This window comes from Oryx dammah, unplaced genomic scaffold (assembly GCF_014754425.2).
Source record: "Oryx dammah isolate SB20612 unplaced genomic scaffold, SCBI_Odam_1.1 HiC_scaffold_23, whole genome shotgun sequence".
NCBI lineage: Eukaryota > Metazoa > Chordata > Mammalia > Artiodactyla > Bovidae > Oryx > Oryx dammah.
In genome coordinates, this window is record NW_024070207.1 from 9,446,699 (window position 1) to 9,462,695 (window position 15,997).

The 15,997-nt window shown below is 41.8% G+C and overlaps 1 protein-coding gene across 2 annotated transcripts in view; it reads left to right on the plus strand.

The window, feature by feature from the left end:
- The first annotated feature begins 2,949 nt into the window (after positions 1 to 2,949).
- SYTL4 (synaptotagmin like 4) overlaps positions 2,950 to 15,997 on the plus strand; it is a 64,515-nt gene continuing 51,467 nt past the window's right edge. For both annotated transcript variants that reach the window (XM_040264967.1, XM_040264969.1), the window contains exon 1: positions 2,950 to 3,080. The gene's annotated coding sequence lies outside the window, so the exon portion shown is untranslated. The remainder of the gene's footprint in view (positions 3,081 to 15,997) is intronic.

Below are 15,997 nucleotides of genomic sequence, written 5' to 3' on the forward strand. Positions count from 1 at the left end.
CCAGCGTTTCTCATGATGTACTCTGCATAGAAGTTAAATAAGCAGGGTCTACTACATGGCATGGCTCATAGTTTTCATTGAGTTAGACAAGGCTGTGGATTAAAGATTTTTAATCTTATTGGATTAAAGATTTACTGAGCATGGCCCCACCCATCAGAACAAGACCCAGTTTCCCCCTCAGTCATTTTCTCCCATCAGGAAGCTTCCATAAGCCTCTTATTCTTCTCCATCAGAGGGCAGACAGACTGAAAACCACAGTCACAGAAAATATATAGTGTAAAAGAATATTTTAAAAAGAATGTGTGTATATATATATGTATAATTGAATCACTTTGCTGTATAATAGGAATTACCAACAATGTAAATGAACTATACTTCAAGAGAAATAAGAAAAAATGTTGAAAATACAAAAAAAGGAGGAAAGCAAAAACTTTTGTTCTACCGCCTAGAGACAGCCACTATTAGTATTTTCCACATTTCTTTTTAGCCTTTTCCACTCATTTCCAGTAATTCTTGTGATCATATCTTATATTAAAGTTGTATTATACTTTCAGGGCTTCCTTGATGGCTCAGACGGTAAAGAATCTGCCTGCAATGCAGGAGACCTGGGTTCAATCCCTGGGTTGGGAAGATCCCCCAGAGGAGGGCATGGCAACCCACTCCAGTATTCTTACCTGGAGAATCCCACAGACAGAGGAGCCTAGCAGGCTACAGTCCATGGGGTTGCAAAGAGTCAGACACCACTGAGCAAGTAAGTACAGCACATACTTTCAATTAATCCTAGAGTATAAACATTTTCTTGTCATTAGGAATTATATGTAAATATCATTTTTATTGTTTATATAATATTCTGTGACTATACTATAAATTACTTAACCTTTGAACCATAAGAATTTTTTTCAACATAATTAAGTTTTAAACAATTTTCACACAACATTAGAAAACAAATTCTATTCAAGTTCTCACAGACTATATAAGCCAGGACAGGGACATAGAACAAGATGCAAAGATTCATCATCTAAAGGTATTGAAATCATAGAGGGTCTGTTCTCTTATCACTGTGAACCATAAAGATTTTTTCTAATATTTTATTATTCTAAGTAATAGTGGGATTACATCATTCTGCAAAAAAATTGTGTACCTTTCTGTTTTCTTAGGAAACATTCATTCATTCATTATATGCAAATATTAGTGACGACTTACTATATTCCAGGTAGTATGCTTGGTGCATGGGAAGGCAATGGCACCCCACTCCAGTACTCTTGCCTGGAAGATCCCATGGATGGAGGAGCCTGGAAGACTGCAGTCCATGGGGTTGCTGAGGGTTGGACATGACTGAGAGACTTCAATTTTACTTTTCACTTTCACTTTCATGCATTAGAGAAGGAAATGGCACCCCACTCCAGTGTTCTTGCCTGGAGAATCCCAGGGACAGGGGAGCCTGGTGGGCTGCCATGTATGGGGTCGCACAGAGTCCGACACAGCTGAAGTGACTTAGCAGCAGCATGCTTGGTGCAAAGGTTCTGCCTTGGGTGATAATGTTGTCAGCTACTGAGATAAGGAGGAGGAGCAAATTTAAGAGAAAAGGTGGTGGGTTCAGCTTTGGATGTGTTAAGTTTGAGACATCCAAGTGGAAATGTCAAGAAAGCAGAGCTCAGTGAAGTCTGGATAGAGGTATAAAATTACAGATGTGGTCATATAGATGGTAATTCATGCCAAATGAGTGAAAGATCATACAGGGAAAGAGTATAGGTAACCTAGTCCTGAGAATGTCCAGCTTTCAGAGGCTAGATAGCAGAAGTGGAATCTGCAAAAGAGACCGAGGAGAGGGCAAAGGGTTTGGAGGCAAAGCAAGAGTGCGGCATCATAGAAGCCACAGGAAGACTTTCAAGGAGGAGGAAATGGTTAACAGTGTTAAATGTAGGGGGGAGGTCAAGGAAGATAAGCAGGGAAAACGCTGCATTTATTTATTTAATATAGTTTTTCTGACACAGAGTTCATTGGTTGAGTATCTTGTTGAGCAGTTTCAGTGGAGTGTTGGGGGTAAGAAGCCAAATTGCTGAGTAAGAAGGGGATAGAAATTGCCCATAAAGAGGAGCTGGAGAGGTAGGTACCTAGCGTGTAGGGAGGATTTTTTTTCAAGGTGACAGAGACTTGAGCATGTGTAATTGCTGATGACGGATGGAAAGGACTTGAGCCTGGTTAATAGCTGATGAGAAGAATGAGGGGGAGTAGGGAGACTGGGGAGAGGAATCTATAATTACTGGGTAAATATAAACAGTTTAATGTTTATTGATATATACTGCTCACATGCTTTCTAAAAGGGTTTTAAGCCAAAACACACTCCTCCTAGCAATTATGAAAGAGCTTGTTTTGTGGCCACTTTGTCTTCATTATGTTATACAAACAAACAAACAAAAACCGTTGCTGAAGAGTTCCAGTTTACTGGAACTCTTATGGAACTCTTATGGTTCCAGTTTACTCCATTTGAATCACTTGTGAGCTGAATATTTTAACCAGTTGTGTCTGTGTGTGAATTTAGTCTATGTCCTTTCCCCAAAACGTTTCTGTGATACTTTTATTTGCCATAAAAGACTGAAAGTCAAAGGATCAGAATAGCATTGTATTTTTTCTTCCCAAATTATATGGTCGAGAGTCTTCATCTTCTTAGCAGTACACAACAGTTTGTGGCCCAGCTGAACGGAAGAGAGACATGATGTATCATCTGAGAGAGGGACCACCTATGAAACCCAGGTCTAGTCAGACTCCTATGTCACTCGTCAAGCTCCCTTTGCTAACCTGGGACCGCATCCCTCCAGTGCCTTAAGGATTTGGTCCTCAGAGCTCCCCTTCGGGTGGCCGGTGGTGCGGCCCCCTATCATGGAGCCCGGAGTGCTGTGCGGCTCCTTTAAGAGTCCAGCTCCTCCCCGTTCCAGGGAAAGTTGCAGCTTTTTCCGCCTCCAGGGGTGAGAAGGGCCGGCTGGCGGAGTGGGGCTGCGGTTTTCCAGGAGCGGGAGACCCTTCCCTGAATCTGGCACTGGGACGTCTCGCCCTCTCGTGGCACCTGTTGCAGGTGACAGGTAGGTCCGTGGCCCACAGCCGTCCCTCCGCACTCGGTCCGGGACGCCTCCTGGGCCCCCAGCCCCTTTTCACTGCCTACGCGCCCCCACCCCCATCTAGGGGACCTGCGCTCTTCCCTCCCCGCTCCCCGACTCCCAGTCTCGCTTTGCCCGGAGCTTACCCTCTGTCCCTTGGCCCCGTCCGCCTGGGCGGACCGCACCCCCACGCTTTGACTCCCGTCAGCTTGGGTGGTCCCTCCCCACCACTTTGCTTTACCCTAGTCTCCAGGCCCTTTCCCCGGCTCGTCCGTCGCCGCCGAGGGCTGTGCCCCTCGGGGCTCTGCTTCCTCCAGTGTGGATGGCTTTTCCCGCCCTCGGGAGCCGGGGCCCCTCCCGGGAGCCGGGGCCCCTCCCGGGAGCTGGCCCTAGGGCCGGGGCTGGGGCAGAGCTCCTAGTGGGAACTACGCCCTCCCAGGCGTCGAGTCATCTTTTCTTCGGTGTCTGGGCTCCACATTGCTTCCGGACCTCGGCCCTCACGGCGTCCACTTCACTGGCCTCTGCGGATCCACCGCAGATAAAGGCTGGAGGCCGGTTGGCCCCTAGTCCTGCTTCAGTGGGCACCCTCTGCGCTTGGGGCTGAGGACCTGGCTGTGTGCTCTGGAGCTGAACCTCTTTATCTTGCTACCCTTAGGCTTCCCTGGTGGCTCAGCAGTAAAGAATCCGCCTGCCAATGCAGGATCCCTGGGTCGGGAAAATCCCCCGGAGAAGGGAATGGCAACCCACTCCAGTATTCTTGTCTGAGAAATCCCATGGACAGAGAAGCCTGATGGGCTACAATCCATGGGGTCGCACAAGTCTGATACGACTTAGCCACTAACCGACAACTTACAGCAGTCAGCGAGGTACGCTTCTGAAAGAGGGTCCTCAGAGCCTTCAGAAGGGACATAGAACGTTTCCATCTGTGATGGTTTGTAAAGGAATAGAAAAGATGTCCCTCCAAGCCTTAACGTTGAGTAAGATAGTTGGAATTTTGGGTGCTAAAATCATTGGGTTAGAATTTTGGCGACTGGAACAGGTGATGTTTCTAATTAACCAAACTTTTCTTCCTGAAGTATCCTGCCTTCTTCTCCAAGACCAGAGGACCTAGTGTTCCAGAATACTGCTTTGGGCAGGGTTGATCCTAGACCTTGTACATTTGTTGCAGAAATTAGTCTTCAGTACATATTGTACCTCTTGGCTTCTTTTCTGCTTTCAGCTCCCCACCCTTCATAAGTCCATTAATTTTAAGGTGTTAATGGTCTTATGTGTTTACCCGATGGTGTGTGGAGAGAACAATAGTTAATGCAAAGAGCTGAGGCCCTAATGAAGTTTTCGGCTGTAGTTGTAGTTGTTGTTGGTTTTTTTTTTTTCCTTTTTTTTTTTTTGGCATCTGTTGGGAATTCTAATATTAAAAGACCACCAACTTGGCTTGTGAGACTTTTCCTGGCAGGGGATGAACATTTCTGATAGCATAATTTCAGGTGTCTCTCACTAGGTCAGAGCAGTGAAATGGAGTTTGGAGGCCTGTTCAGGGATAATTGGTCTGTGAGTGTATGTGACATTTCTGATTGATGCTTTCTGTGCTTTTCCCCTTAAAGCTGCTACTAATCAGGGTTGTTAGAATCCATTGAGCCAGGCACTGTGAGAAGTTCTTTATGTAATTACCTCACATAATCCTAATGATAACTATGTGTGAGGTACCACAATTACAAGCCTGAAGGCTTAGGCTTCTCTGGTGGCTCAGCAGTAAAGAATCTGCCTGCCAATGCAGCAGACACGGGTTTGATCCCTGGGTCGGGAAAATCCCGGGGAGAAGGAAATGGCAACCCACTCCAGTATTCTTGCCTGGGAAATCCCATGGACAGAGGAGCCTGGCAGCCTAATAGTCCGTTGAATGGCAGAAGAGTCAGATATGACTTAGTGACTCAACAACCACATAATAAAAGGGGGACTCTGAGAGTTTTAAGTATCTTGACTCAAATCACCCAACTGATGAGGACCAGAGCTGGGCCATCTGACTGCAGCTGCGCTGTATTATTCTCCCCTGTCACACCAAGTCTGCTGTCTTAGATTTTTAGGAACACTAAATAGCTCACAGATGAGGGCTAAGTGATGAAAAATTTCCCTTCCAAGCTGAAGCCTAGGTTTTGGTCCTTGATTCCACCTTGGAGGGACTGCAGAGACTTTGGAGCGCTTACCTCACTGATGGCTCACCCACTTCACTTCCACTGTGGGAATGCTTGCCACATTGCCACTATAAGCACATCACATCACCCCCACCTGGCCCTGTGTACCCAGATGAGTGAACCTCCAGGGCTGTCAGCTCAGAGGGAATTGTCCTGAAGTTAGAGAAGGTGACCCTTGATTCTAGGGATGTATGCCTGGCTCAATTTTTTCCTTTTCTGCTAGGTAGGGTGTGGAAAGTGGTAAGGATTTCCCAACAGCCAGGCCAGAATGTCTGAGGCTTAGTGTGGGCTTGTTTTATCATGGAATGGATGGACCACCTTAGGGAAGAACAGTCCATGAGAAAATTTCCATCCTGATCCCATTTCTGGGTCTTTGCTTAAATTACTCTTTTTTTTCCCCCTCTCTTTTCTCTCTCTTTTTTTCCCTGAAGCGATAACTTTGTCACCTGTACCCACTTCCCTGCCATTGATTCCTATTCATCAAGATTTAGCTCTAAAGTCACCTCCTTTGGAACAACCTTACTGAACACACAGTTCCTTCCCCTAAGCAGAATTTCCAGTTATTCTGTGTCCTGAAACTCTTTGTTAACACCTCAGGAAAATCCCTTAAAACCTCTCTCAGTTGATTTTCCTGGAAAAGGAAATAACAACCCACGACAGTTTTCTTGCCTGGAAAATCCCATGGACAGAGGAGCCTGGCGGGCTACAGTCCATAGGGTCAAAACATGACTAAGTGACTGAGTACATGCTGACCACAGTTGGTTTTCCATCTCAAAGGTTGTAATCTAAGACAAGGTCTAGATCTTGGAGCTCCCTTTGTCTTGAGCACAAGAGGTTAACAAATATTTGTACAAGGACCTGGGGATACCATCCCTTCAAGGGCCCTTCAAGGGCCTGAGGTCAGGTGATGATGGGATTGAAGTACAGAAGACGCCTTTTTGAGGCACTTGAATCTACAGCTAGGACTTTGTACTTAAATGTCACCTTAGTGAGGTCATCCCTAACCACCCTAATTAAACTTATTTAAATAAGTTTTAAAGTTTTAAGTCCTTCCTTGAACATTCTGTTGATATATGCCCCTTCCCTACCTTATTACTCTAATGTAATATTTTGTGTATTTTATTCATTTTTCTTTCTTGTTATTCTTTTTCTTTTCTTGTTTTCTTCCTTATTCATTTTTCTTTTCTTCTCCCTCCATAGTGTAAGCTCTATGTGGGCAGAGATTGCTGTCTGTTTCATTGACCAGTGGACCCCTGCATCCATGACAGGGCCTGGCACATTGTAGGTGCTTGCTAATATTTGTTAAATGAGTTAATATATGACATCACCATTGTAGGAATTGGCACTCTTTTATGCTCTCCTGGACCGGAAACTTGTGTCCTCAGTCTGCCCCAGGCCCAGTTCTCATACAATTCTGCTTTGAGATTGCATGCCTGATAACAACTTTGACCTCCTTGGAAGTGCTTCCTCTCTTTTTTTTAAGGCAAGAGTTTCTGGATGGAAACTTCTAAAATTTAAAGTGGAAATGTAAAGATGCTGTGCTTCTTGTGGTCCACACTAGGAAGAGGGTATGGCTTGTCAGACATCTTAAGGCATTTATCCAGTGAGCTCAGTAAGAAGCTGGAGAAAGTTGCTGTGTGATAGGGAAGTGAACAGCTCAAAAGAATAAAAGATGCCTAACAAATTAAGCTTCTGGCCTGAAGTCACTCTTAGCCTTTTAGGCATGATGTGTTTATTGGATTATTAACTTTATGAAAAAGCCATTGCTGATTATTGCTTGTGTGGTACTTGACAAGTTTTATACTAGGAGAATTATACCATGTGAGGGAACCACTGTGTAACAGGAAAGAAAAAAAGTACTGTTCTATTTAAATGTTTTGAAACATTCAGAAAAAAAAAATAAGGCTAGAATTTTTCCAAAGACAGGCTGGAAGGAGTTGGACTCTTGATACACTGGTAAATATGTGAGTCTCCACCATTTAATGAATGATAACTTCTCTAAAACTGGTTTGTACAAAAAACTTCTGTCCAACCTCTTCTGCTCAGTTTATCTCCTCAACTTCTCAATATAGTGTAGTGACCCAGGGCTCAGTTCATGGACTTTTCTGTATCCAGAATCTTTCTAGAAGCATTCACCCAGCCCAATGGTTTTAAATACCATCTGTCACTCCAAAATTTACGTCTCTGTCCCAAGCCTTTCTTCTAAGCTGCAGCCTCATAGATCTAATGAGCTATTAAGCATTCCTACTTGGCTATCAAATAGGCATCTCAAACTTAACATAGCCAAACAATACTCTTTAAAAATTTTTTTATTGACATATAGCTGATTTACAATGTTGTGTTAATTTCTGCTGTACAACAAAGTGATTCAGGTATGCATATATATAGTTATGTATACATACATATATCTATATATTTATCCAGCTATATATATATGCATGTGTACACACACACAGACACACACACAGACACACACACACACACACACAGACACAGACACACACATACAGACACACACAGACACAGACACACACATACAGACACACACAGACACACACACACACACAGACACACACACACACACAGACACAGACACACACACAGACACACACAGACACACACACAGACACACAGACACACAACACAGACACAGACACACACACAGACACACACACACAAATTTTTGGCCCTGCCACACAGCTTACGGGATCTTAGTTCCCAGACCACAGATTGAACCCATGCCCTTGGTATTGAAAGTGTGCAGTCCTAACCGCTGGACCACCAGGGAATTCCCTATGCATTATTTTTTTAAACATTCTTTCCGCTATGGTTTATCATAGGATAATTGAATATAGTTCTCTGCTATATAGTAGGACCTTATTATTTATCTATCCTCTATATACTAGTTTGCATCACTACTTCCAAACTCCCAATGCATCCCTTCCCCAGCCTCCTCCCGCTTGGCAGCCACCAGTCTGTTCTCTATGTCTCTGAGTCTGTTTCCAAAACAGGACTCGACTCCTCTCAAATCCCTAGTTCCTTCCCTCAACCCTCTCCTGTCTCAGTAAAATGACACCATCATCCATTCAAACCAAGAACCTACAGTCACCCCTGATTCTTCTCATTCTCTCACCCCCTCCCTACATCCAATTCATCAGCAAATCCTCGCCATCATGTTATTATATTCTGCCACGTCTCCGTCTCCTCTGCCTGTCCCCCTAGTCCAAGCCACCATATGCTGCAATAAGCATCTTTGCACAGTGCTCAATGATGTATGTAGAGCTAGGTAAACACACAGGTATTTCTGCTGGACAGCTTTCTAGTAGGACAGTTGTTGGGTCAAAGGACATGCACATTTTAAAAATATGAATAGGCATCAGAAAAGTGGCATCCAAGAGGATTTACACTCTCACCACTGAGAGTGCTTTTCCTCATTCCCTTGCTGAGGATGGACAGTCTTTTTAATTTTTGCCAATCTGACAATGAAAAATAGTATCTAACTGATTTAACTTTCATTTATCTGGTCACTAGTAAGGATCAGTATCTTCATGTGTGTTAGCTACTTGTATTTCTTCCTGAAACTTCCCCTCAATATCCTTCCCACATTTTTTTATTTATACGAACACTTTTTTTTAGGGATATTTACCCATTGTCTGTTACACAGTGCAAGTTTTTTTTTTTTCTCTTTAGTCTGCCATAGTCATAACTTTGTTCAAGATGTGTACCCCTCTTGTAATCAGATAAAGCATACTATAAAACATTTAAAAAACATGTTAATTAGATTTGGCAATTAGGATATCAGTGATGATATCAATGCAGCAGGAGGAGAGAGGCAGATTGTAGAGGGTTGGGGGTAGCATTTAGAGGGACTGATAGGGAATATGGTATATGTTTTGAAGAGGCTTGGCTCTGATAGGAAGGAGAGTGTTTCCCATAGACAGTGGAGCACAGGGGAGAAGAAAATGTTAATTTTGTTTCTTTTTAAATATAGGAGACAGATGAACCCGTTTCAGAGCTTGATTGATGCCAGGTTGATTGATTTGGAGGATGAAGGAGGGTGGGGGCTTCAGCATGAAAGAGGTGAAAAGATGAGTCTTCGAGAAAGAGCTAGCTCTTCCATTGAGACAGGAGGGAATGAGAGCTGGGTTGTTAGAGCTGTGGACAAGGAAGGAGCTGTGGAAGGACAGGATTTTGGAGGTGATCCCAATTGATGAGAGTGGTGATGGGTTGGAACAGCATTTGAGAAGGATGACTAGAGGAGCCCCTTAGCGGCAAACCATCTAGATTGCCACATCACAGTGAGCCCAGAGAGGCTTGGATAACTTGAATTTGTCTCCTTCCAAGTCACAGAACTCTGTATCCATTCTCTCCAGAAGCCGTCATCAGCCCAGGTGTAGGAACAAAGTGGAGACTATCTAGTTTGGGGGACATTTCTGGGTGGCTGTGGCAGAAATATCAGAGGGTAGGAAATCGGACAGTGCTGCCAGAATAGTTGAAGTGACGGACCACTGTGGCTTTCATATCTGTCTATCTAAACCTAACTTTATGTTTAACAATCCATAAGAGATGGAAAATTTCCTTGACTTCTGCATTGTTTCTTGTTTGTATCTCTGTCAACTCAGGCATAAGAATAGCTTTAGTGGGACTTGCCTGGTGGTCCAGTGGCTAAGACTCCTCATTCCCAATGCAAAGGGGTCAGGTTCGATCCTGATCAAGAAACTGGATCCCACATGCCACAACTAAGACCCAGAACAGCCAAATAAAGAAATGTTTTTTTTCTAATAGCTTTAGTATCAGTGTCTTTAAACTATTGCCTGTCACTTTTCAGAAAATATAGGTTTATTTGGGCTTCCCTGGTGGTTCAGTGGTAAAGAATCTGCCTGCAGTGCAGGAGATGCAGGAGACTTGGGTTTGAACCCTGGGTCAGAAAGACCCTCTGGAGGAGGGCACAGCAACCCACTCCAGTATTCTTGCCTGGAGAATCCCATGGACAGAGGAGCCTGGTGGGCTATAGTCCATAGGGTTGCAAAGAGTCAGACATGACTGAAGCAACTGAGCATGCGTGGGTTTATTTACTGAGAGTCAACAATATGCCAGTTTCTAGACTAGGTGCTTGGGATGGAGTGTATAAAAAGGTAGATGATGCCCCTTTTTGGGAGTAGAACTTATTTCAACCAGGGAGTATATGTTTTAAAAAGGAACACATTTTATAATCAATGATTTAATTGCAATTGTGATAGGTTGTATGAAGTTTGGTTTTTTATAAATCAAATTTAAATTTATTTTAATTTTATTGGAGTAGAGTTAAATTACTCTGTTAGTTTCTATTGTACAGCAAAGTGACTCAGTTATACACATATCTACTTCTTTTAAGATTCTTTTCCCATTGAGGTCATTACAGAGTATTGAGTAGAGTTCCCTATGCTATACTATACAGTAGGTCCTTGCTAGCGAAGTGTCAGAGTACTTCTTACATCTTCCCTTTTAAAATTGAATATTGTCTTTAAAATTTTGCTTAATTGATAAAGTGAAAGTGAAGTCGCTCAGTCGTGTCCAACTCTGTGCGACCCCATGGACTGTAGCCCACCAGGCTCCTCCGTCCATGGGATTCTCCAGGCAAAAATAGTGGAGTGGGTTGCCATTTCCTTCTCCAGGGGATCTTCCTGACCCAGGGATCAAATCCAGGTCTCCCGCGTTGCAGGCAGACGCTTTAACCTCTAAAAAATCTTTATTACCAGTAAGTAAGAGTGAAACTTTTTTATATCTATTGGTCATTTGACCTTCTTCAAGAATTCATGCTCTTTATTTATTGTACACCTCCCTCTTCTTAGTTTGAGTAGATCTTTCTTTCCATGTTTAAAACCTTTACTACCTTTCTCTCTCTCCTCCCTTATCTCTGGCACACTGAAATATACTTTACCCAGTTTTTCTGGCCATTCCCTCTTGATCTGTTTTGAACTTCTTTCTTACCTGCTTTGGAAATGTTGGTGTGCTTAGGGATCTGACTACATGTTTATTACTTGACCCAATAAAAGATAACATATAAGTAATCCATTCTCCTCTTCATATCCTATTTCCCACAGGTAACAATATTAAATTTGTATCCCCTTTCAGACATTTTCCCTGCCCATATGAAATATTTCCCTCCTTCCTTCCATTCATCTATTCATTCATCCTGTCTGCAGTTATATGTTACAAAATACAAATGGAATTATCATACGTATGTTCTGGAATGTATTTTTTACTTAACACTTGTGGCATGCTTTCAGTGTTAGTATATGTAAAACTATCTCTCTCTCTTTTCTTGGCTGCACTGTGTGTCATGTGGGTTCTTAGTTCCTTGACCAGGGATGGAACCCTTGTCCCCTGCAGTAGAAGCATGGAATCTTAACCATTGGGCCATCAGGGAAGTCCCTTACCTCTTTCTTTTTAACAATGACATTGCATTCCATAATATGTATGTGCCATAGTTTATTTAATCAGTTTTGTATTGATGTTTAAATTGTATAATTTTTTTGCTGGTTTAAACACTGAACATTCTTATGATATATATTTGTGCATCTACTTGAATATCAGGAGGATAAGTTTTTCAAGATGGAATGGCTCCATTAAAAAATAGTGTTGCTAAAGATTCAGAGACGTCTACAATAATAAAAACTGACTACTATCCATTGGATTTAGGAGGTTGTTGGTGACCTTAGAGCAATTTCAGGAGAGTGGGGGGTGGAATGCTAGACTTTGATGGGTTGGGAAATATTTGGGGATATGAGGAAGTGGAAGCAGTGGATATGGACAATTCCTTAGACAAATTTGTCTCTGAAGAGCAAAGAAAGGGTGGTAGTAGGGGAAAAATTGAAATCCAGAGAAGTTTTTTCTTTTCTTTTTTTTTAAATTCAGGAAGACTTAGATGTCTTTAAAAGCTGATGGAAAGAGATAATTGATAGAGCAAAGTCCTTACCAAATAAAGTCCTTATTCCAGATGGGAGAGGATCCCAGAATGGAGTGGAGAGATTACCCTTAAACAAGAGAAAGGACATTACAGTTTTGAAGGAAAAAAAAGTGAATAGATATAGATAACAATAAGTTTATAGATTTGGTGGCAGGAGCTTGTCTGATGGTGTTTATATTTCCCTATGATGGAAGAGGAAAGGTAATCCTCTTAGAGCAAGGGGTTGAAGTGGAGCAGGGTTTGGGATGGAGTATCGAGGTGCTTGTGGAAAGTTTGAAATACTGTGATGAACAGGAGAGCAAGCTATGACCACAGAAGCATAGCTGGAATGTCAGGCAGTGTTGAAGTGAGCTTGGCAACCAAGAATTCATATTGGTCATAATCCACCATATTGTGATTTTTTTTTTTTCTCCAGCAGACCTCAGTAGTCCCAGTGCGGCATAAAGCACAACAGTTGGGCTCTTCCAAGGTTACATTTTTATTAGATAGTTGCAATGAAATGGGTTATTGAGGATGATGACAAGAATGCAGTTGAAACAATAGAATCCAAACTGTCTAGGAAAAGAAGTGAAGACAGGAAGGAGCTGACAGAGCGGAAGTGAAAGGTCTATGAGGACTACCTCCCCGCCATGAGGTCTGAGAACTGGTGTAGGGCTGGGAGAGGTCATTGAATGAACAGGCCAGAAGGACAGGCAACTGTAGCTACAGTAGGGTATTTGACTTAATGATGTCAAATGTAGTGAAGTCTTGGGTGATAAACTTTTGGGTGTGGCTAAGTATGATCTATGGTATTTTTAATGCCAGCTCAGTCATTCAACAAACATTTATTGTGTGCATATTATGTACCAGACAGCACTCTTGGCACAGAGATGAACAAAACAAAGCCCCCTCTCTCATACAGTTAATTATCTAGTGAGGGAGATTATTCATTTTTCTAAAGTGAAAGGGCACCTCATTGATATGCTGATTACTGATTGTGTAGTTCTGTTTAGAAAGAATAGTAATACCAAGGTCAAATGTTTATGTATGTGGGGCTAGGAAAGGCCACCTAGACATAGTGCCTTGCTTTATTGTAAATTATGTTAACTGAATAATGAAAATTAATTTATCTTTCCCCCCTTGGAACTTTTAAAGGTACTTCATATGCTGTGTCACAATTGAAGATAGAACAAATATATGCACATGAAATTTGAATATTTAGCAGTTTTAAATTTTTTATACTTTTTTAGTAGTTTTTGTAGTATTTTTTACTATAACCATATGCTTTAGAAAATATATGAGCAAATTGAAGTTTTGACATCTGACTATGAAATTTGAGAAATCAAATCAGCTGTCTTGCCCAGATAGAAAGTCACCATACGTCTCTGCAGGGAAGTAGCTGACAAGCATAAATATTAAGCAAATGTTAGTAATTAGAAATGATCAGTTTAAAAGATATTTACACACTGTCCCAGACTGCATTTAAAGTGACTCATAAAGATACATAGTGAACTATACATAAAAACTATTTTTAGTAGTTTTGATAGTATTTTAAGCAATATTAGGATTTTGTTTCTAGCTATTGACCAGATATTGATAATACATGTACTAATCTTGTTCTAGGGATTTGATGTAATGTGTAATTATGATTAAGCAGTTTAGGAGGCAAAGAGAGCCTGTACGTTAATATTGTATCTTTATTTTATATTCTCCAATTTATACCTACTCTTCCACTTACATATACTCATATATATATTTATTAATGTTATATTTGAAGGAAATTAGCATTTATTTTATGTCTTATAGGCCTTAAATAACACCTTAAAATTATCTGCCACATATATAGTTCAAGTTCGACTACAGGTTATTTCATTGTGTTTAAAGTTTCTGTGGCCATAGCTAGATCACAGCATCCCTAAAATTAAACAAGAAACCAAATGCATGAAATCACAGCTGCATGTGAACATGGGTTGGATTAGTCATGAGCCATCATGATTTCTCATTTAAGGGGACTGTGTGGGTGATTTTTAGATGATGTGTCCTGCAAGAAAGAATTAGATGCTACCTGGAGTTCAGTTTAGAAATCCCCACCATCTGTGACCCAGGCATGAGAAGAGGGTCTTCCCTGAGGGGCACGCTGCTTTATCAAAGCTGGTTGACTAAGGAAAGATAATGGAGTTTCACACAGCGATGGTGATAAGGCTTATTGAAAAATGACGTGTCGACTCTCACTAGACTTAAAAAGTGTTTTATGCGTATAAATGACCTGGGTTTTAAAGCATTCTATTCTTTTTCATGTGTGCTCAGTCATGTCTGACTCTTTGTGACTCTTTGGACTATAGCCCGCCAGACTCCTCTGTCCGTGGACTCCTCTGTCCGTGGAATTTTTCAAGCAAGATTACTGTATGTGTAGACTTGCTCCATTGGTGGGCTTGTGGGGGTCTGGAGACCCTAGCTGACCACTGGGAAGCCTCAGTTGCCCTTTTGTTTTGGAGCCTTGATTTTTACTCTATTTTGTCTCTGCTCTTGCTTTTCTTCTTTTTGATACTGTTTTTTAAATTTCTGCTATCTTGTTCTATATATTTTTATATTCCCTGGTGGCTCAGATGGTAAAGCATCTGCCTGCAATGTGGGAGACCAGGTTCAGTCTCTTGGTCGGGAAGATCCCCTGGAGAAGGAAATGGCACCCCACTCCAGTACTCTTGCCTGGAAAATTCCATGGACGAAGGAGTCTGGTAGGCTACAGTCCATGGCGTCACAAAGAGTTGGACATGACTGAGCGACTTCACTCACTTCACTATGTGTCTTTATGAGTCACTTTAAATGCAGTCTGGAACAGTGTGTAAATATCTTTTAAACTGATCATTTCTAATTACTAACATTTGCTTAATATTTATGCTTGTCAGCTACTTCCCTGCAGAGACGTATGGTGACTTTCTATCTGGGCAAGAAAGCTGATTTGATTTCTCAAATTTCATAGTCAGATGTCAAAACTTTAATTTGCTCATATATTTTCTAAAGCATATGGTTAATAATAATAAAATTAAACAGCTATCAAAATTGAATGCTTATTCTAGACCAGGCACTATGCTGTGCCCTTTACTCGTGAATATACTTGAATCCTCACAGCGTTAAGTGGCTCTTATTATTAATCACTTTTTGCAGATGGGGAAACAGATTCAGGGAGGTTGAATAACTGGCCCAAGGTCACACAGCTAAAAAGCAGTGAAGCTATGATTTGAATGCTCTAGATCCAGTCCTTGTAGGCACTTTTCTATGCCATACTGCTCTTAATTAGAAACCTAGCAAATCAGAACTCCAGGTCCTAGTAGAAGAGGCTGTTCTGTGTTATAGAACATCCACAGGTTTGGCAGGTTTTATCTCAGTGTTAAATCTTCAGTATGGCCCCTTTCCATCTCTTCTATCACTGCCCTGTAATTGGGGCTCTCATCATCTTCCCCCTGGGTTTATACTAGATCCTCCTCAAATCTATATTCTGCAAAACTATCAGAGTGATCTAATGAGTCCTTGCCTTCCCGAAAAGTCTTCAGTCATTCCCATTGTCCAAATTAATTATCCATGTCTCTGAGCATAGTGTATCAAGCTCCTCCTTTGATCCCCATTTGCCTCTTCCACATCCTTCCTTACAATTTGCTATATAATATCACTGCACTTCTTGCCTGTACCACATTGCTTTGTGCCTCTGTGCATATGCTTTTGCTTTTGTAAATGCTGTGCCCTCTACCTGGTTAACCATCTGGTAGATATTTACAACCATTTCATGT